Consider the following 22,807-nt stretch of genomic DNA (forward strand, 5'->3'; position numbering starts at 1 on the left):
AAACAAAACAAAAATAAAAACAAACCTAACTGCCATTGCTAACGTTGCTGCACTTGTGAATGCCTGTAAAACAAAGCAAAACTTTTGTATACATTTATATGTGATAAAAAAATTTCATGTCTGTGTGCATACTAAGTCTATACCTACCCTGTAAATGAGGGTAAAATGCACATATTATGTTCAATTACACCAGAAGTTGTGAGCATGCTAAGTTAGCATAACTGTATAAAACTTACATAGTATACAGAAAAAACATATATTCAGAGGCAAATACTAAGACTAAGGAAAACTTACAGCAGTCAATTTGAAAAATAAATAATAAAGTACATTAACACTATTTTATTCAACAGTAATTAGGCAATAACAATAAGCCATTCATGGAAATGAAAATAATTAGGCTTTTTTTCCCTCAGCCAAATCTTTCAAAAAAAATCTTGCCATCTCAAATTAATTATAACAAAAGAATTATTTTCAATATGGCAACAAATTAATTTAATTACATTATGACATTAATGTGTTTATAGAGAGAGGGGAGGGTAAGGGATCTGGATATAAAGGACCCAAAAAAGACAAACAAGGAATGGCAGTATAGGAAGAGCAGGTTATAATAATTATCCCCTACCTTTACCAAAGCCTGTGGCAAGTATTATTTAATTCTTTCAGAGTACTATTCTCATCCTTCTTATCAGCCACAAAGAACTGAGTTCAAGGGTACTCAGGGCAGCCAGGCAGCCTGGGGCGGGCCAACCTAGGAAAGCAAACTCTGTGGCTTACAGGTTAATGTGACATTTAACTTCAGGCAAATTATGATTGTAGGTCTTTGAATTCAGATATGAATTCAGATTTGAATTCAGTTAATATGGACAAAACTATTCACAAGGGTCAGGCTGCGAATAGAAAACCTTATATGATACTGGAAGAAAAGTTGAAGACCTAGTGGTGTAGGTATTACTTCAGGATGCTTCAGGTAAAGTAAATACTCCCAAGCCAATATCATTTTCAGTGAACTCTGTATCATTTAGGTTAACTGAAAATGCTGTATATCTGAGAAATGGATCTGAATGTTTAATTAAAAAAGAAAAGAAGGATTACAATTGCCTTTCCATAAATTCAAACAAATATCAGTAAATAAAATCAGGGGGGAAGATTCAAAAACTAAAGTGAGGCTTATATTTTGGTTAGCAGAAAATGCACTTTTAAAATTGTCTCTCTAAAGGAATATGATTTTTACTCTTTGTTAAGATGATAAATAATTATTTCATGATTTATTTCATTTCATTCATTCCTCACTGGCATGATAATCTGAATATTACCTGACAGTTTACTTTAGATAGCTTCTTTATTTAGAAAGTAATCTTTACACTTCATTTTGTTCTTATTTTTTTTCAATAAAATGGAAGCTGTGTGGCCATCTGGATAATCTGAGGGTGAGAAAGTCTTCACTGCAAGCTGCCTTACTCAGAATCAATGAAGAGGGTGATGAGATGTGAACATACACAAAACAAATGAGAGTCTGGACAGAAAAGAAATTAGCATAAATGAAACTGGAAGACAGAATCTACTTTTAAATGAATCACAATCCACAAATGTAGACTCTGTTTCTTATGAAGATGTCTGAGAGTATGATTGCATCTCAAAGTGAAGAAAAATCTGAGCCACTGGGACAAGAGTAAAGAAGCAGCTCCTGGTGTGAAGGGAAAGGAAGCAGGAGGATTTGGGGCCATAGATAGCAAGGATTGTGAGTGCCATAGAAAGGTTTCTGTGAGGTGAGTGCTTTTCAGATGTGTCCTCATTGGCTCATTCTGAAACACAGCCTCACTTATTGGGCTGTGTTAAATGGGTCACATATGGTTGTGGGGAAAAAACCTTGGGACAGATTGTCATTGTGTAATCCCTGGAATACAAAATAATTCCAGCAGACTTCAGTTCAATTTACTAGGGCTACATTTTTGTCCTTCTAAAGAATGGAGATTTCACAGTATAAGTTTGCAGGAAAGATAACAGAATCACATCCTGGAGCCAGATCCTTAGATAGGGGTATCTGTGTTCTCACTTTCCTAAATGTGAGGGCTTCTAATTCTTCCTAAATAGAAGGAAAATAGAACTTGTAATTGTCCAGGGTTCACACCTTGAGCCAAAGAAAGTTAAGGGATCTTGTCATTTGGACACATAACTGTGTATTAGCATGCCATTTACCACGTGGCCAGGACAGGCAGGCTTCTAGAGCAATAGGGCCTAGGGCCACAGTTCTGTTTAGTTTCCTCATTTGGTTGTTAGGACTAGAACTACTTCTGGACTTATATCTGTTTTACTAAACCAATTTCCTGAGTCATTTAACAATGTACAGCAAACGTCCTCTGAATGCAGATCATTGCAGTAGGCACAGAGAGACTTTAAAGGCAGACATAGGACACATAAAACATTTACAGAGAGCAAGAACAGAAAAACTGCATGGGGGAGGAGGAAGCTAGCAACACATTAAGTAGAGTAACTGTCAATCCATTCCATAAATATTAATTGTGTGCCAAGGGCCAGATACTGATAACAGCTGTGGCTACAAATTAGCTAAAATGCATTCTGATTTTAGCCTGTACATTTAGACAGGACCAAACCCCGTGCTGAAGCAGGGTTTAGAAGAATTATTAACAATAGGTTTTTACAGTGCAGGAGTTATTAGAGGGGATAAATATTAGGTCTACAAACAACTTCTGAAGACCTTGATCTTAAGTAAAAATATTCTTTCTTTTCTTTTGTGTAGGGATTAAATTCAGGGTTGCTCTACCTCTCAGCTACATTTTGAGACCTTTTGTAACTTAAATTTTGAGACAAAGTCTCCATAAATTGCTGAGGCTGACCTCAACTTTCAACCCTTCTGTATTAGCTTCCCAAACTGCTGAGATTATAGGTCTGCACCATGAAACCTGGCCTAAAGAAAAATATTCTTAGTTAAGCACCTGGATTCTGATAGTAATGAATAGTTTACAAGGAAACAAAAACTAAAACCATCATAAAACTATGAATTAAAATTTTGTGATGTGTACAACCCAATTTTTGTGGGAATGACAAAAATATTCTGCGCATAAGGAACATTTAATCTAGCTGAAGCAACACAACTGGATGCAAAAGCAAATTCTTTGCTAATGGCTACTTTGCTGTATTTTATGGTGGCATGATTTAGTAGAATAGAGATTAAATATGGACATTTTCTTGTACTTTGTTCTTTTCCAGGGACGTAGAAAGTGATTTTTATGCCATTTATCTTAGCAGTTTCCTTGGTAAAGTGAACAGGTCTATTTATTGCATTTACCTTTCTAGATTTTATTTGTTAGTATAGTCTGACTGGGATATCTGGGCCTCAGAAATGGAGCTGAGTTCTAGTATGTGACTGTGTATTTTCCAGTAGAGTGGAAACAGGGATTTCCCTGAAACAAACAGTTTTCCAGGCATAATGGTCATTTGACCCACTTTTCATAATCTTTTCCCTTCTCTGTAACATCCTGAAATTCCTGACCTAGCCTATACTACAAACCTGGTAAGTTATGTCCTTATAAAGATTTCATTCAGTTCTCAAAAACTGAGATATAAGTTAACTACACTTTAAATATGTCTTACTTAAAAAATACATGTGTGTGTGTGTGTGTGTGTGTGTGTGTATTTTTTAAAGTTCATGTTGAGATGATTTCTGATGAGGTAGCATGAGGAAATAAACCTAGACTAGATTTTTTTCTATTAATTACCCTGAAAATAACTATAAATAACAATATATAAAGCTATTATATAATAAGATAATTATTTTATTATGGCTATTCTTTGAATTCACATAGTTAAAAAATAAATATACCATACAAATATTTTCTAGGTAGCAATTATTGTTCTGATTTACTAATGGTTAATATACTTTAAATTCTTCCAAAAGGATTCTTATACTTTATTCATGTTGAGATGGGTTATATTTTTGTGTAACTAAAGTATAAGAATTATTTTGTAACATGCTGTGTGCATATATCATAGAATAGGGATTGTATTTCAAATGCCTTTTTTTTATAAAAAGTCATCATGATCCTATTTATCATCTCACAAGAATTGATGGGACCTTAAAAGGACTTTGAGACTTAATATGTTGAAATGATTTCCTTGAAGTCTGAAATACTATGACATGTATTTGCCTAAAATCTTCATAGACATTCACAATGAAGTACTATATAACTTAACATAAATAATTTTTGCTTTGATCAAATCATATACCTGTGTGAAAAGAGCTTGCTTTTGCATTGAGAATGTTATATTTCTAGGTTAATTGTTCTGAGTATATGGAAGTTTTCTATACTGTATGATACAGTTAACTTCACAAGTTAGAATTCTTCTTATTCTGTTTTCTGTTCAGAAATTACAGCCTATCATATGCAGACTACTAATTATATTTCATTTTTGTTATGCTAATGATACTCATGAAATTAAAACTGCATTCTCCAAGGCTAATAATCTTGGTTCCTTACTTAGGCACAAAGAAATATTTATATGTGGAATACTGAATGGCTTTAGAGAACAGCACCTCATTTTATAAAATATTCCAATATGTACTGCTCTGAAATTGTCATTCATTTCACTAGCAAACATGTTTTCACACTTACCACGTACTAAGCTTAGTGCTGGTGTAACTGGAAGGGGTTTTGTGATAATCCTGTGGAATAACATGCTCTATAAACTGGAAAGTGCTATACAATGGCAGTTGTCAGAGAATTGAAATTTTTATTATAGAAATTATGATACATGCTCTGGAAAAAATCAGATGATTTTGGTATCAGAACACATGGTTAAGTCCTGGTTGTTTTACTTTCTATCTGTAAATCTTCACAAAGCCCTTAAGCAGTTTTAGATCCAGTTTTTCAATCTGTATTATCTGATCCATAGAAAAAGTAAGATTTAAGAGATAATGTGTATGGAAATGCTTTTCAAACCTTCAGATAGTATATAAATGTTTGACATTATTATAAAATATGGTTTCTGCCTTAAGGATGTATAACATCTAACAGAAGAGAAAAATAGGAACAAAAACAAAAAAGAAATCATTTATACTGTGATATCTTCCTTTTTCTTTAACGTATTTATGTATTTAATTTTATCCATATAGAATATTTCACATGATTTAAAATTAGTCTACATGTCAAATGTAATGAAAAAGACAGATCTAGATTCATATTTGTCTTTTGAGAGCAAGATCAATATTTTTGATTCTGGTATGTATTTGTAATATAAATAGCAAGTAGTAAAAAGAACTGGCAATAGTCAGCTTTCATAAGGTAACAGGGAAAATGAAGCCTGATAATAACAGCTTCTTGAGAGCAAACATCAGAAAGATTTTAATTAGATTCTTATTCAATAAATTATTTTTGTTACATGAACTTAACTAGGCAGCAAAATCCCAGCAACTGAAAGGATAAGGAAGTCTTAGGAGCTCTAACTCTCTTTTCAGAGAATGCAATGACAATGGCTGGGTTTGCAGGCTATATGTTTGGAGGTGGACACAAAACTGCTGTGCTTTTATTTCATTGCTTCTTTCTTCTGTTCTGTTTTCATTATCTTTTATGCTTCATAATGCAGACCTCTAGTTAGACTTTCCAGGAAATTTTTTATAATTGGGTTTTAAGGTATCAATGTGCAACACACACACACACAAACACACACACACACACAAACACACACACACACACACACTGCTTAGAAAAGTTAATGATTCCCACTTAAAAAGAAATATCTAATATGAAAACATTCTCAATTTAATGATGTAATACTGTCATTAATAGTGTCTATACTTTGTTTCATGCCATTGAATGGATAGTAACCAGAGAAACTTTGAAGTTTTATCTATCAGCCATTGCAACTAGGGGGCATTTTCTCCTGGGGTGCTTCTCCAAGCCCAAGCAGAAGTCCAATTAAAGTCAGTGGGAGTTAGATACCCAGAGGGAAAGAAATGTAGAGACTTGGAGAAAGAAAACGTCCATTATCAATGTGATTTACACAAGGTCACAGAATCTTTTGGTCTCTAAAAGCATGCCTGTGGGCTTGGAAGCCTTGGCTGGAAATCTTCTTGGCTACCTACTTCCAGGGACTCCAGAGGTAAAGGGTCTTTTGGAATATCCATTCTAAGAAGATCATCTTGTTTGATTTTCTCCATATGTTCTTGAGCTCAACAGTACAGAAGGAGCTAAGGGCTGCCAAAATGACAGCCCCTGAATGAGTGGATGCCTACCTACAGTCTAGCTAGGTGGATGTCCCAGGTTAACTAAGCAGCTGGCCTCAATGTAGCCCTGAGGACTTCAATCAGAGTCTGTTTTAATTCTCCAGATAATTAGGCAGACCATGTTGGTGGTGGAGATAGCAGTCCTCAGCCAGCTCTCCTTCCCTGCCTCTGTCCATAATCCTCCGATGAGGAGAATTTGTAGCAAAACCTCCAGATCATATCATCAACATGGTCCCAGTTGGGTCTCTCCATTGCTGGATGGAATCTTACAGAACAAGAAGGCAAGTGAAGAAGTCACACCATGAACTATCAGAAGCAACCAAAGTTGCAAAACCACTAACATAAAATCATTATTCTTTTCAGATATTTTTGAAGAATTTGTGTTAGAACTTTACCTCATTCTCTATGGAAATACACATTTATGCAAATATAAATCATTTAAATATATGGAGCTATGTAATGTTGATTAACAAGGTTTACAATGCCTTTCATGTTTATCATGTATTTTCATGCAACACAATCAATTAATGAAAGGGCTCAAGAAGCCTATTGACATTTACCTTTCTGGGTGCAATATACTTATTAAGCATGAATATAACATTCACATTAACATCAAACACATGTAAAATATAAAAATGCTAGAAAGGAATGATGACATATTTTAGTACTTTGATGGTAGTGCCAACATTTCATTTAGGATATTTATATGTGTCATCTAAAAAAGGACAATAAATTTCAGGGAAGGCTTACTATATTACAAGACTTTTCATCAACACACTCCACAGGGTAGGCTAAAACCACAGAGGGAAGGAAAAAATACTTCTGAATAATCAATCTTTGAAAGCATTCAATGTTATTTTTAAAAAGGTACATTTAAAATATCCGTAAGTCTAAAAAATGAATGTGTCGGAAGTGGTGTGATGCATATGTGTAGGCAAAAGAGTTATAAGGACATTTATAATAGGCAAGCAAACACTTAAAAAAAATAGCTAAGGCTTTGACACAAACTCCACCTCTGGAAGGTAGAAGACCCTTTTAGGTGACACTATTGTCAGTTTCTAGCTACTGTATGTGCTGGGATAGGATAGTTGTCCTCACTGCTCATACATATAGCAACTCATGTGGTCTTTTCCGCTTTAAAGAGGGGTGAGTTGAATTAACCAAGTTTGTTACTCCCATATCCTTCTGAACATTGGAATGAAGCTTGCTTAAATCTCTCCTATCCTTAGTTTGGACTTAATTTATTTATGCAGTAGTTCATCCTGATAGACAAGTATTGACATGAATCTATTAGAAACCACTATGCCCAGGCTATGTTAAGTGAGCAACAGTGAGGCAAAGAAGGAGAGACTTGAAGCATTTTTTAAAGGGGTGTAGTTGCACTGCTATCTGTTACAACTGGGAGCACCCCACTTTAAATTGAAGGGACAGAGATCAATAGTTGTGAATCTCATATCCATCAGAAGGAATCATTTTATTCACTGTGAAAGATCAGCTGTACTTTGTCTCAAGCTTTGTTCTCTGTACTTAAAAACATTTCATATTGAACAGGAAAATTTCCTAATATTCCTTTGTAAAAGAGGGCCTTATGGATCTATGCTTTTCCAGAGGGATTTCTTCTCACTTCCTTTTGCCAAGTGAATGAATTCAGAAAAACAGATTGAAATCTATGTCTGTTGTGTCCCTGAATCAATGCCATCAAAGGTTTTGTAGAATATCTTTCTATAGGTTTTATTCAGGGGTGCCAAGGTGTATGTGCATGATAACTTTTGAAGTTCTTTCCAATATATACAATGCACCAAATGAAATCCATTTTCTTAAAAAAAAGAAATTCATTTTTGGAAAGTGAGGCTTTAAAATTAACACAACACCCTTGGTGGACTATCACTAAAGAGGAATTGACCACATGACAATCTGCATACTTTTGGTTTTTACTTTCACAAATCTCTCCCCCTCTCTCTCCCTCTCCTTCCCTCCTTCTCTCTCTCTCTCTCTCTCTCTCTCTCTCTCTCTCACACACACACACACACACACACACACACACAATCTCTCACAAGCCCTCTCCCAAAGATAGGTATGGGTTTGAATAATCTACATATCTTTAATATTTTGCATGCTCTTTCATTGCCATACAAGCCCAAAGCAGTTATGAAGCACATGTCAGATGAAAGTACTCTTTTGATTTTCAGACACAACTTTTCATCTTGGAGCACCGAGGGAAGTATGTAAGTCTGCTCAGTTTGTAACACAGTTTACAAATGGGCCCCATTTTTTCTCAAAATTGTAGGGAGAAACTATTTATCTTGAAGCAGGAAGAATATATATATATATATATATATATATATATATATATATATATATATATATATATAGTGTCTCAGCCCCTCTCCTGAGAAGTTATATAATATCTATGAAATTTTATCTTTGAGAGAATAACCTTGAACAGGCAAAACAATATTCTACTTACTAGTAGGCAGAGCATGAAATCCCATGCCCCTATGATGGGGAAAGTCCTCTTTTCCACAAATTAATTTTTCTACTACATCTGTAATGAAACTGGCCACAACTCTGGAGGTACACCTGTAGATTATCTTAAATTTATGTCACTAACTACATCTGTCCCTCATTCATTTTGTTTTGACTGTCTCATAGATACCTGAATAATGGAAACTCATGTAGTGTGCTGGTCACCCCATGTCCATACCGGAGACATTTTAAACTCTCCACTACTTTGTTTTGGATTACACATGGACTATGGACAGAACAGATATAAATGGCTCATGAGAAGGCAAGAAAGGGCTTCTTTACAAAGCAAGCTTGGAAGGAGTCCTTGGGGAAAATCCTAATCCTAAATTTACTGGCCAAACTTACTTTTACTCTGACCTTGACTTCACTTCAGTCACTTAATTTCTTTTTATCATTTAAGCCAATATAACCTAAGACCTCAAATTTAATGTATCTTTTCTGATTTTTCTTCACTCTTTCCAGTCTCAGTTGTATTGATGTTTTTGTAGAATGTTATCTTCCAGTGTTGGTGTATTTATATTGTCTTTTAACTGGAAGGTAGGCATTCCCTGGGTCTTCATTTCCAAACTTTCAGCAAATGTCACAAGGAAGCTAATCTCCTCCAACTAGGTCCTGGAACTGTGTGATGGTTATCATAATTGCCAGACTACTGATACGGATAAAGACACTTCAAGGATGTGTATCATCTTAAGAATGTTGCAGAGTATATACATCAAATCTGTCTTAATGAAAATACACCATAGATAGATTTCTTTCTTTACCTAGATGGTGCCTGAATCAAGGTAATCTACTTATTCATATTCAGAATAGACACTGGAATGGCTAGTGAAATTGTGGCCTTAGATTAATGTTTATATCAGAAATGGACAGAAATAAAATCTCTCCTGTGCTTATATAGGATTGTGGAAATTAATGAAAGAATTCCACAAGAGTCCTTTCTTTAACTTAAATGAGTGATTCCTTGCAATGGCAAGAAAATGAAAGTGTTTAAAATCCAAAATTAGAGCAAGAAATACTATTTTTCAAATTCATCATCAATTTTTAAGTCTGGTTACAATCCTATTACTTGGAAGGACAAAATTATTATCATTCATACCTTCAGATTCAAAGAAATTCTGAATTTTTTTAAAGAGGTGCCCAGCTAACAAAAAGCAGAAAAGGAACCTAATCTTTAGGTGTCATGCCTGTAGGCTTTCCATGAACTGAACCAAATTTCTTACTTAATTCTACTGTTATTTAAAAGGTCATAAAGAAGAACAAAAAAATAATTTCCAGATTATTGAGTTTCAATTATAGAACTCTTGAGGCTCATCTAAATTTAGCAAACATTTTTTTTTCATAATATGACGTGTCTTCATATATGACTTAATGATGAATCAAATCTGGTTCCTTATTTAGTGTAGACAGTATGGTCCTCAAGGATAAAGACACCATTGCTTACTAATCTTTGGCTCTGAGAGGAGAGTGAAGTGCTGTCACAGAGCAGAAGGATAATACATGTTTATTGAAAATAATTACCCATGAACCTTGAGTCAGAGTGCATTATTTGCTTTCTTCAGTTTGTCTACATGATGGAGCCACAAAGCTAAAATTTGTAGGGGCCAGTTTTCCTGTTCATAGCTCTACAAGTTCCCAACCATAAAGTATTTAGTTGTCAGAGAATGTGCAGACACAGTGTAAAATAGTTGAAGAGTGATGGTGTTACTTGGGAGACTTTATAAAGAATCAAGGTACACATTCAAGTGTCATGGAAAATGCTGAACACTTGATTTTTTTCCTGTTTAACCTCAACGACTTTCTTAGAATTTTAGTTCACAGATCTTCATAGAGAACTCTGCTGTGAGTATTTTCATGTTGTCAGGACATTTCGCTAAGACTTATCAAGTTGCATTATTATGTAGGCAAAGCTTCAAATATGTAGGAGCCCAATCCTTTCATAGTGAAAAGAGTACAGCTTATTTGGTAATAAGGAGAATAATGGCAAACACAGCAAAAAATCTAGTTGATTGCAAATTTTAACCACTATCTAGTTGACATGTGCCTGCTGTGCTAATTGCTTCATTACTTAATTATGCAAAAACTTATAACATCCACAGCAAACATCACCCATGAAGCATTATTAAAATACAAAGAAATATGCTCAACACTCTTTAGTGCAAACATAAATATTTTATAATAAGGAAAATCACTTTTTATATAACTGTATTGAGAATTTTGCTGCTAGCTTGAGTTCTTCCTAGCAAATTTTGCAATGCTCTTACACACCATAACCTTTGCTGTCTGCGCTTATAATAGACTTTTCCCTGCTACCTACCCCCAAAATGGGTTGTGTTTTTGATTTTTAGAGCATTGATGTATGCCCCTTCTGTAATGCATAATTTATTAAATAAAAGAATGAATGAATAACAGGATGCAGGAGCAAACAAGTGAACCCCTAAATCTAGGGCACAGATATGAAATTAGAGGGGGAAACCCAAAAACTATTTTACTCAGACACAGGATGGTAGCTTCTGGAGTAGGAAGGCCACAGCTGTGTTCCAAACAGAGACAATGGACTAGACATTTCTATGTAAAACATTCATAGTCCTAGGCAAACAAATGGATGTTGTCATTTGAAATCTTCCTAATTCCATTGCTCTAAATGTTTTAGAAATTCTTAAAGAATTGTTCTCAGAGAATTTAAGACTCTTGAAAGAATTTCAGTTTTATTCTTTTTGTTCCCCCAAACTAACAAAATGCTTTTTGTCCTTGCAACTATATTCACTGTACATATTGTTCTTAAATTTGGGTGTTTTAAAAATTCAAAAGGACATTTGAGAGTGAAAAAATTGCAAAGTTAAAGACATTCCAAGGAAATTTTTTATGACTGTGAATACAATTTAAAATAAAAGATCAAAAGTCTTACTTATATGGAAGCCTCACTGAAATAACTGTATGCTTTAGGGAATTGATTCTGAATCAGGAAACATGAATCTGACCACGCTATCTCTGTTATTTTCAATCTTTTACATTTGAACACACAGTCTCATTCTTTCCCTTATGTCTGTCAACATCTGTGTAGTTCTTATATATGTTCTCAGAATTTTGTTGCATCTCAAGTTATAGAAAAAGAAATATTGTGTTGTTTAGCACTCAATATTTACATAAAACACGAACATAATTGATGATTGAGGGTATCACGCATAGCCAATGCTTAGGTCTCCCATTGGGTTTTGAGTCAAAATTATATGGTGGTGGTATCCTAGTCAACCAAGTGTTTAGTATTGATATTTCCTTTCTTGATTTATTTGTTTCATGAGTCACTTTTTGAATATCAATATATTTATGACTATCACGCACCATATTGGCTTCCAGAGCTGTAGACATAAAAATTATGGGCAAGCTTATAAAACAAGAAACATAAGTTTCATGACCATTTTCATGATGAGACTAAAAGGAACATAGAAGGCAAAGGTTTTTAAATATTAATGTTAGTTAGTATAAATTGTGTTTGAGATGTTCAGGTTGAGATGACAAGCTACTGGTCAGAGACCTTGGGATTGTTAGGGAATGCTATCCAATCCTTATATATAATTTTCATGTGTTCACAGCATGTTTTCTCAAACCAACAAAAATTTTTGGTGTAGGAAGGGATCATAAGTATTTAATTCAATAAAAGTTTGTTGCTTGTGAACATGTTTTAGCAACTAAAGCTCAAGAAATTGAATTTTTTATTGTGCAAGGTTAAAATGTGCACTGTCCAAAGTTTACACTGTGTCAATTAGATCAATTTTGCACTGTCTAAAATGACCTGCACCTTAAATATGATGTTGGTTTCCAGGATATATAAAGAAACTAAACACACACACATACACACACACACACACACACACGAACAACAACAACCTAGTCAATATACAGGTGAAGGAATTGAACACACACTTCTCAGAAGAAAAACTATGAATAGTTAACAAATATATGAAAAAAATGTTCAACATCCCTAGCAATTAGAGAACTGCAAATTAAAACTACACTAAATTTTTATCTTACTTCAATCAGAATGGCAATTATCAAGAATACAAGTAATAATTAATTTTGGTGAGGATTTGGGTAAAAGGTACACCTTGATGGTTGGATTACAAGTTGATTCAACCACTCTGGAAAGCAGTATGAAGATTCCTCAAAAAAACTAGAAACGGAACCACCATTTGACCCAGCTATCACACTCCTCAGTATATATCCAAAAGATTAGAAATCAGCATACTACAGTGATGCAGCCACATCAATTTTTTAAAGAGAACAATTCACAATAGCTAAGATGTGGAGCCAACCTAGGTTACCCTCATTGGATGAATGGATAAAAAAAATGTGGTATATATACACAATGAAACATTACTCAGCCATTAAGAAGAATGACTTTATGTCTGTTTGCCAGTAAATGGATGGACCTGGAGACTATCATGCCAACTGAAATAAATCAATCCCCAAAAGGCAAACATTGAGATATATGGAGGCTAACCCACAATAAAGGGAGGCAGATGATAAAAAATTAAGTAGATTAGACAAAGGTGAATTAAAGGAGGAAGTGGGTATAGGAAAGGTAAAGAGAGTGGAATGAATCTGACATAATTTTTCTATGCACAGATATGAATTCACCACAGTGAACCCTACCATTGTGTATATCCACAAGAATGGGGTCCAAATTAGAATAAGATATATTACATGTTTGTATAATTATATCAAAAGGGATTGTACTAAAAAGAAACAATAAAAATTTAAAAATAAAATAAGAAGATCCTGAAAATGCAGAGCACAGTGGTTAATATTTAGAACAACTGACATTATCTTCATGATGTTGGCTTTCATGTATATGATAGAATTAATTTTTTCTTACACTTGAGTAACTTCAAATGTATTTTGCCTCTCAGATTCTAAATCTTTGGTATCCTAACCAATTTAAAACTTGATAGATTCTCTATAGAACACAAATTTCTGATTCTCTTTTAGGCTTATATGTTTACTTAATCATAATACAATAGTTGCCAAATTTTAAGAGGCAAGGTCTTACTGCTGAAGTTTCTTGTTTGTGGGCCATGTGATGAACTCAAAATAGAAAAATGGTTGAGAACGTGGGCTACAGATTGGAATTCTGTGTTCCAATTTTGTCTTCACAGTTTACACATAATTTTGATAAAGCATCTAAACTTCCTCAACTTCTGTTTCTTCATTGGGAAAGTAGAAACTTAGTAGTCATGGGATTTATGGGAGAATAAAATATTATAATTCTGATAAATATGTGCATAAACTTGGCTTTTATTTCTTTAAGGAGGGTCATTATGAATCATACTTTATTGTGTGGGAAACAGCATGTGTCATTCTGAATGTGTTTTGCTCCTTGTTGACCATCCACTTTATACTGCCACATAGTTGGTTCCCCTTTCATGATCACACTGTGCTTCCAGGTTGTACCTTGATGTTATGACCCATGCTTGAAATGTGATTTTACTGACAAAGATTCATAGTTTCTAAAATGAACTAATCTCTTCTGTTTTACCTGACAGTTTTGCCTAAACAGAAGCTTTACAACCAACAGCACTTTTCTCCTTGAACAGTCCAAGTGAAAGGGCAACTAGTTTTAAGAACAGTAGAAAATAAAAGGATATCAGTGCAATTGAAAAAAACAGGAATGGTTAGCCCTAACTCCATTCAGTTCTTACTTCCTCTTAGAAGGAAGAAAAGACATTTCTCTCAATACTTGAAATTGCAATAATTCAAGGTTTTATGTGTGTGATTTATAATGGGTAATCAAGCCTGTTAACTGTGCTGTTAGCAATGGAATTATTTATCTTGTAGCTTGACTAACAGTAAGGACTGCAACAGGTTTCAGAGCTCTCCTTATATGATTGAAGGTTTCCCTTCATTTAGTGAGTGAAAGTGAGTCCTGCCACTTATGTCTCTTTGAAAACTCTAGACAGACAACGAGGAACTTATTGGCTGGTCTAACATAGAGTCCTTCTAAGGTCAAAGGCTACCTCTAATGGTAGTGGAGTAACATTTTAACCCTAGTTCTTTATTGTGGGATTTGGGACAGGCTACTCAATTTCTCCTTGCTATATTCCTCATCTGTGAAATGATAGATAATACCTTATGATGTTGTAAGGGTTTAACAGGTTAATTTGTGAATTGTATTTATCATATGTAGAGCAATAAATAAATCTTGGTTTTCAGTGTAGTATTCACCACATACTTACAGGGTAGTTACTCTTGGAGAAATACAATTTAAAAATGTCAATATTTGTCTTGACTTTTTAAAGAGACACAATATTCACATAACATTTATTATGTTTATTTTTATAATTATTATGTTTTATTTTCAGTTATTTCTTTTAATTTTTTACTGTGCCTAAATTAAAAATTAAACCTTATCATAGATAGGTTTATATAGGAAAAAAAATTTTAGTGTATGTGGTTTCAGGAATTCATTTAGTGTCTTGGAACAAAAACCCTGTGGATGGTGAGTACTATTGTATTTAGTAAAAGAGTCAAACAAAAAATAAAAAAAAAAAGACACGATTTAGAAAATTTGGGCCAATTGTAATTTTTTCACTATTTTATTTCTGGAAAGAAAAATCATTATGTGTAAGTAGTAAAAGATATACTCAGAATACTCCTCTCACTCCCCATATTACTCCAGAGAAAGCAATTTTCTTACTTTGTGTGGTGTGTATATACTTCACCTTGCTAAACAGAGTGGTAACTATATTTTACAGGTAGTTGCCTCTGATTTTCAACATTCATTTCTTTTAACTACTTTCAATTTCTTAGATGTAAGGTAAACACAAATGCAGGACAGAATTATTTATTTTCTGCAGGTATACCCTTCTTTTCTACTGTTTAGCATGTCTGTATGTATACAGCTGAAATTATATCATAATGATAGCAAATTGCAGAATTATGAGATATTCTTTTTTGAAATAGAAAATTGGGAAACTTTAATAGCAGATGCTGCATTATGAACACAATTTACTGGAATTGCTCTTCTCTAATCATATAGAAACCATGTTACATCCTAGGGAGGTTATAAAATATACAGAAATCCATTTATCCTTTGAGGAAATTGAGGTCTTAGTTAGAATAATGACAAGGACTTGAAATCGAGTTGGGAGACCTGACATCATGGATTGAGACAGTATACTATCGATTTCATTCTATGAAGCCACAACATACTGAATACATGAATAAAATAAGGACAATGATTATCACATGTCTATAATTTTAATATTCTCTTGACATTCCTTAGACTTTTTCAAAATGGAGCTTGTATATTTGTATAATAAAAATTATATAATCCCCATTTCTAGGTTAAACTGAGAACCAAGAAATATTTACAAGTGGTGCTTTTGTTGTAAGTTGATAAAAAGATTATATGTATATAAAATGATTTCTTTACATTTCCTGTTTACAGATAAAAAGTCAACCTATTCAATAGAATATGCAGTGCAAACAATAGTCATTTCTTTTCTATATCATTCAGAATGCAAACTTCATATAATAGTTAAATATGCTCTTTTAGAAAGCATTGCATCAAATAGAATATACAATTTTATTTCTTGTCAGAGGAAAACTCTAATGTTGATTTCTCGGTGTATCCTCCTAAAAAGTGAAAAAATGTTCCTATAAAAGCTTGCATTTTTAATGTGGTCTTTCACATTTGCATTATTTTAAGCCTTTACAAAGTAATGAGTTTCAATAACTTTAGACTCCAGTTTTGATTTTTAATATCACTGTGATTCAAACTGCAATTCTGTGACTATCTGAATGCTGGGCTTCCTCATATAATATATTTTAATTCTGTATAAATTCTGGACAATTCTGGCATCTCAGAAAATATTTCAAAAGATAATGGCTCCATAGAAAAATATTTTAAGCATTATTATTTAAACTTGCAAAAGCACTATTTTACGATACCCTGCATTTGATATAATGCCACCTGAGTTAAAAAAAAAAAGATCAAAATATTACCTTAAGAAAATTTGCAGACATTTCTCAAGATAATAGTCATTCATTTCCTTTGCTATCAACAGCTTTGGAAGCAGTTGTTAGAAATACATTTAATTTCTTTTAAACTGCAGCTCCTTAAGTTTGATGTGATCACTAAACCAAAGATTTTCTAATCTATAGATTTAGTTAGCAGATGCAGTTAGCACTATTCTCACAACATTAACAGGCACATATATCTAATTTCAATTTATGTCTTAAAATATTGTAACAGAATGCTTCTGGCAAGAATAATTTTCATATTAACACAACAACAAATGAAAATGAAAAACTTTAACTTAAATGTTTTAAAACTCCTTGGAAACCAGATGGAGAAAAGTCTATGAACGAGTAGACATTAAGCAAGACACCACAAATCTCTCATTCTTTCAACAGGTTGGGAATTCCCTAATTACATAGGCAATATGAATACATTTTCTTAGTATTATATGAATATTTATCTACTATGTTTTCCATTATCAAATATTAAAAACAAGTTGTTATGAAATATAACTGTCAAGAGTTTTTTTGCTATAATATTTTACCTACCATCCATGTTTTAAGGGATAGATTTTGATCAATCATAGCTGGATGTTCCTATAACTAAAGCAATGGATATTGACATCTAAAATTTTGGATAGTTTAGGGGAAAAAAGGACTTTTATTTAATCAAAGAAATGCCACAGAATTTGACTCTTAATCGGATTATTGCCTATGCAGTAAGATTCTGTCTCACACTTCCTTCTTTAGAATTCTACAATATGTTGGTTAATTCCAAAATGTTAATGAATTTGTACCTGCAAAAGAATAACTGGCTCTGTATACTGGGGTTAACACAGTTTGGGTCTCACCCATCAATGTAAAAGTGACTTGCAAACTATCTATCTGCAAATGATTCAGTGCTGAGCACTACAAGATGACTGGCTTATTGTCTTTTGAGACCTTATCTCTTAACAAGAGAAACACCAAGATTGTATGCTCACCTTAATTATCTTCCCTAAATGCCAGTTGGGGGACTTTATCTTTTGTTACAATCATTTCCTAGGTCTTTAATTATATCTTAATGCTGATGATGCCCAAATTATAACTTCAAGCTGAACTCTTTCCTTGTACTCTAGACCTAAATATCCAAATGCCTGCATACCAACTCCATTTAGATACTCAAATGGCATCTCAAAACCACTCAAAACCATGCTCTTAATTCCCACCCTTCTGTTTCAGTATGGCTCCAGTATTTAAGACTAAAACTTCAAAATCATTGCCTAATTCTCACTCTCCAAACATTCTACACCCATCCAACAGCCTTCAATGTGACCATGATCTAGTCAGGCTTCGTTGCCCCAAGGAACACTCTCAGCGATGGCCAGTACAGCTCTCACCAGCACTATTGAAATCACTTTCTGACTAACATGCAAGTTCTACCTTAACCCAGTCAGTACACTATCTTCATTATTCAACAGGCAGAGGGATTAATTTAAAATCTCCCACTAAGTAATTTATACTTTGTGCAAATCAGATCAAATGCTCTTCACAAGATCTGTGTCATTTGTATTGTGTCCCCACCCATCCTCAGTTCATCCTGTTCTCCTGACTTACCCTGCTCAACCACCTACACCTTCTTTCTGATATTTATATGAGCTGTTTCTTAGTGCTCTTCAACTCATTTTTCCTGTTTTGGAAATTCTTCCCACGGATTTGTACATTCTTCTTTCTTTGAGCCATTCCTGAAGAGACACATTATCAGAGAGTTGTTCCAAGAGACCCAGTATCACCTGCACCCCCTGTTCATTTTTCTTAATAACCTGCATTATGTTATTCATTATTTATTACTTATCTTCAACTCCTGACCAAAATATAAGTCCCCCAGGTCTGGGCCTTGGTTTTTTACTGGGATTTCACTGGCACAGAAAAATAGCTCCTGAAATAATGCATGAACACAATAAAAATTTATTAAATTAATTCAGAAAAGCCACACAAAGGGATGGTGTAGGGAATGTGGTAAATATGAGTTTCATTATAGAGGTTTCCTAGGGTGATATCCATTTATGTGGTGGCTAGAAATGAACTCTTAAGCTCAAGGAATATGCTCCTTCTACAGTCTCTAGAATTCCCAGGAATGGAGGGAAAGAATGTCTCCCCTACAGATCTTGCTTTCATCATTTTTTTAAAAAAAAATTATGATAAATATGCTTGAAGAGAAAGAGTATTACTAGTGCATTCAATTACAAATCGTATCTCCCCTCAAATCCTGACTTAGACGGAGAAACCATCATTCAAAATTTAAGATTACCTCAGAGATTTCCTGAAGGACAGTTACTGTTGATTTGGCAATGCTGGAACTCACTTTGCCTCTGTGCCTCATAATGTACATATTCCCTTGATCCTTGGACTATGTAATGTCTATGCTGATCTGCCACTGTATATTTGATGAACTAACTCTAAGAGGACCTGGATTTTACCCCAAACTTAACTGAAAAAGCTTGGATTTGGTTTTTACGTTTGTTTGATTTTTACACTTTTAGTTTTCTGCACATTGTCTTCAACTCCACAAGAGGTGACTGAATCAAAATCTTTGTCTTAATTTTCTGAGTCTTTTGTTTATTTCTTTATTATGCACCAGTGGCTTATAATTTTATTTCTTTTCTTTCAATATCTTTGTAAGTTTGTTGCCATTAGTGCTTCTTAGATTATAAAGAAATGCTGCTATAGTTTCTCAGAGCAAAACGTTTTTAAAGCCAGAATGTGCATTTCTTCTATTAATCTCTCTGGCTGAACCATTTTTTCCCTTAATTTCTCAATTACTATTTATTATAGAATAATAATAATAATAATAATAAATAATTACTATTTATTATAGAATAATTTCTCAATTACTATTTATTATAGAATAATCAAAAAAATTGATGTCTTAACTTTGGATTCCTATAAGGCTTCCCAGCAAAAGTGATGGCAACTGTAATTATTAAGTATCTGTAAACAGATGGATTCCTTATTGTCTTACAATGAATTAATAAATGGGTTAAATATTATGCATAATTAGTTATAAAAGGCATCTGTTTATTTATTATATTTTATGTAACTTAGTTATATTAAATCCATTATACATTCTGTATGCATTTCTATAAACATGAAAATCTTGATTAAACTTTTTGGGTCATTGCCGTAATCTTTCCATCTTAAACTGCAGTATAGACCAAAACATATCACTTTAATTCAATATAAGTGGTTAGCTCAATGGGAAGCCCATAAGTTTTACTGCCAGAAAGACGTTGACTAGTGAATTAAATTAAAAATCTATTCTTTTAGAACTTAAATAAACTATAGTGGGTAACATTCAATAGGAACTTTACTCTTCAAAATAGCATTGATTTGAAAAATTGGCATAAATCAATAATTGGAATGGAATCATACTACTAGTTGTAACTTCCTTTTATGAATCATATGATAACTCCTAAAATCAAATAAAATCAAACTGTTGAAATGAGTAAACATTTCTCGTTTATCTCATTTATCCACTTTAGAGTAATAATATTTACAATACATTATTATATGCTCATTTGCTCTTCTCTTCAACTAGACAAAAAGCTCGTGAAGGGCAGACTCTTCTTTATATTTCTGTGACAAGCACAATGTCGGACACATGACAGATGTCTGAGGGTTTGTGGAAATGGTGAACTCAATTTCCAGTTCTATCTAGGTTTCTGCTGTACAAAATACTTATTTGAAGTTATATTGCAATATAATAGCCTTGTGGTATTTGATGAAAATTGTACTGTGCACAAATCAGAGTGGATGTTGACCAATTCTAGATAAAATATTAGACAAATTCTGAGAAAGAGATTGGAGTACACATCATAGCACTGGTAGGGAACTTAAGATCATGAAAACACAGGCCTGAGGTTTTCTTTAGACATTTCTTCATAGAGATGTATTTCTTTAAGACAGTGCACTTTTCAAAGCACCTTTACTTAAGGTTCATTTGAACTTCCAAACAACATTATGTGTTGCATAGGGCAGAAAAATATAATTTACCTCTTAAAAATAGGAAGAAAATTTTACAAAGAGAAAGGCAACAATTCAACCAGTGTCACACAGTGAATCAAATTTCACTCTTAAATATAATTGCATCATACTGTGCAAAGCAGAATACTGTAACATTTATTTTCAAATAAAGCCCAAAATTCTAGAAAAGACTGGAACAATTAATAATGATACAAGCAGGAGGTGCGGAGGTGCCCTATTTCATTACTACTCATAGAACTGGATGGTGTTGATTGACTGTGGTACTTACACTACACACTCACCCCTATATAATATAGAGGTCTTACTAAGTTGATTAGGACCTGGCTAAGTTGCCTAGGCTGGCTCTGAACTTGCAATCCTCCTGCTCAGCCTCCAAAGTTGCTAGGGATTATAGGTGTGTGCCACTCACCATGTAACTATGACCACACTTTTAACCTACTTTTCATTAGAAACATTATGTACATGAATATATGCAATAATAATTGGACTTACTTTTTATTTTTTAAAAAATCAATCATTGCTACAACTAAAATGGTTGTATTGCATTTGAAAAAAGAGGCTGTGCTTCTCTTTTATGTATCCCCTATTATAATGCTTAATGATAAATTACATTTTCACAAATATTTTCATTATATATCTAGAACATTAACTTCCTTTTTAAGGTCAAGTTTTCTATGTGGAAACAAAAATTGACTAGACAAATTTACAAGTTATTTATTTATGAAGCAATAAAACAGAAAGTCCATGAAAATTCAATGATTAAAAATTAATGCAGAACACACATTCTAAATATTGCTCTTAAGTTTAAAACAAAAACTGTTGTAATAATAAACACTGTTAGAAAAGTTGAAAATAGAATCTGTGTTCAATTAGAAAATATCACAGAATTTACTGCATATGATTGTCTTTTCATATATCCTGACCTATCTAATTACAATTACATGGTTCCAAAGCAATTTTACACAGGTAGTTTAAAACTTCTCCTTTGCAGTTTGTGAACTGAAGAAAAATGTCCAAGATTTATCTTAATCAGTGATAATAAACTATAAAACCCACATAATGAATGAATTCCAGATTTTTTGAGTTTCCTATTTTTATTTTGCTTTTGTCTGTCATATAATTCCCTGAGCCTTCTCACAGGAAAGTAATTCTCATGAATTTTTAAATCAGATCTCACAGTTCAAAAAACTGAGATCTATTCCTAAAAGGCCTTATTACAATGATCTTTTGAGTTCTCTGTGATTTCTATTGAGTTTTCCACATATGAAATAATCTTTTCTACCACATACATAGTATGAATTAATGGATGCTTACCTTCAAACTTTTATATGTAAATGAATCACTATAACTCAGATTAGAAAAGGAGGGGCAGGAAAGCAACTGTATTAATCAATACTGCACATGGGCATATGAAACACTGTAACTTAAGTGTGAAACCTATAATAAAGATCTAAACAGTATTAAACAGTATTCTGATTTTACACTTGAATTAAAGTTAAAATTATGTGATAGAAGAAAACATTATTGCAAATCTGGCAAGTGAATCCAGAGTTGTGAAAATTAGAGTGGAGATGGCATACAATGTCTATAATAAGATCATTACTTTCTGTTGTTGTTGATGTTAATGGTAGTTGCCTTGCTTTGCCATTTCATTATTTTTTAAAAACTTTTACTGCCAATTGCTTACTCTGTTTCATTGGTTCTAAGTGATGCAGTACACTAAATCACTTGATCTTAGACAACACTAGTGAGAGTTACTCTTCAATTATTTTATGCCGGCTATATCCTCTAATTAGATGTTACTACTAAATAATATGGGACAAGTCTCATTTTATCTCCCCCTAGAAATGAATCACATAATAGGAAAAACTGCAATTAGATACACTAAAATATACATTAGTGAGTGATTTTTTTCAGCTGTAAACTTTAAGAATTTATGGTCAAAACTTGTTAATTATTTTACAATACAGTCAAAATTGCTTTCCACAAACATGACTCTTT

The sequence above is a fragment of the Callospermophilus lateralis genome, unplaced genomic scaffold (genome assembly GCF_048772815.1).
Source record: "Callospermophilus lateralis isolate mCalLat2 unplaced genomic scaffold, mCalLat2.hap1 Scaffold_63, whole genome shotgun sequence".
Lineage (NCBI taxonomy): Eukaryota > Metazoa > Chordata > Mammalia > Rodentia > Sciuridae > Callospermophilus > Callospermophilus lateralis.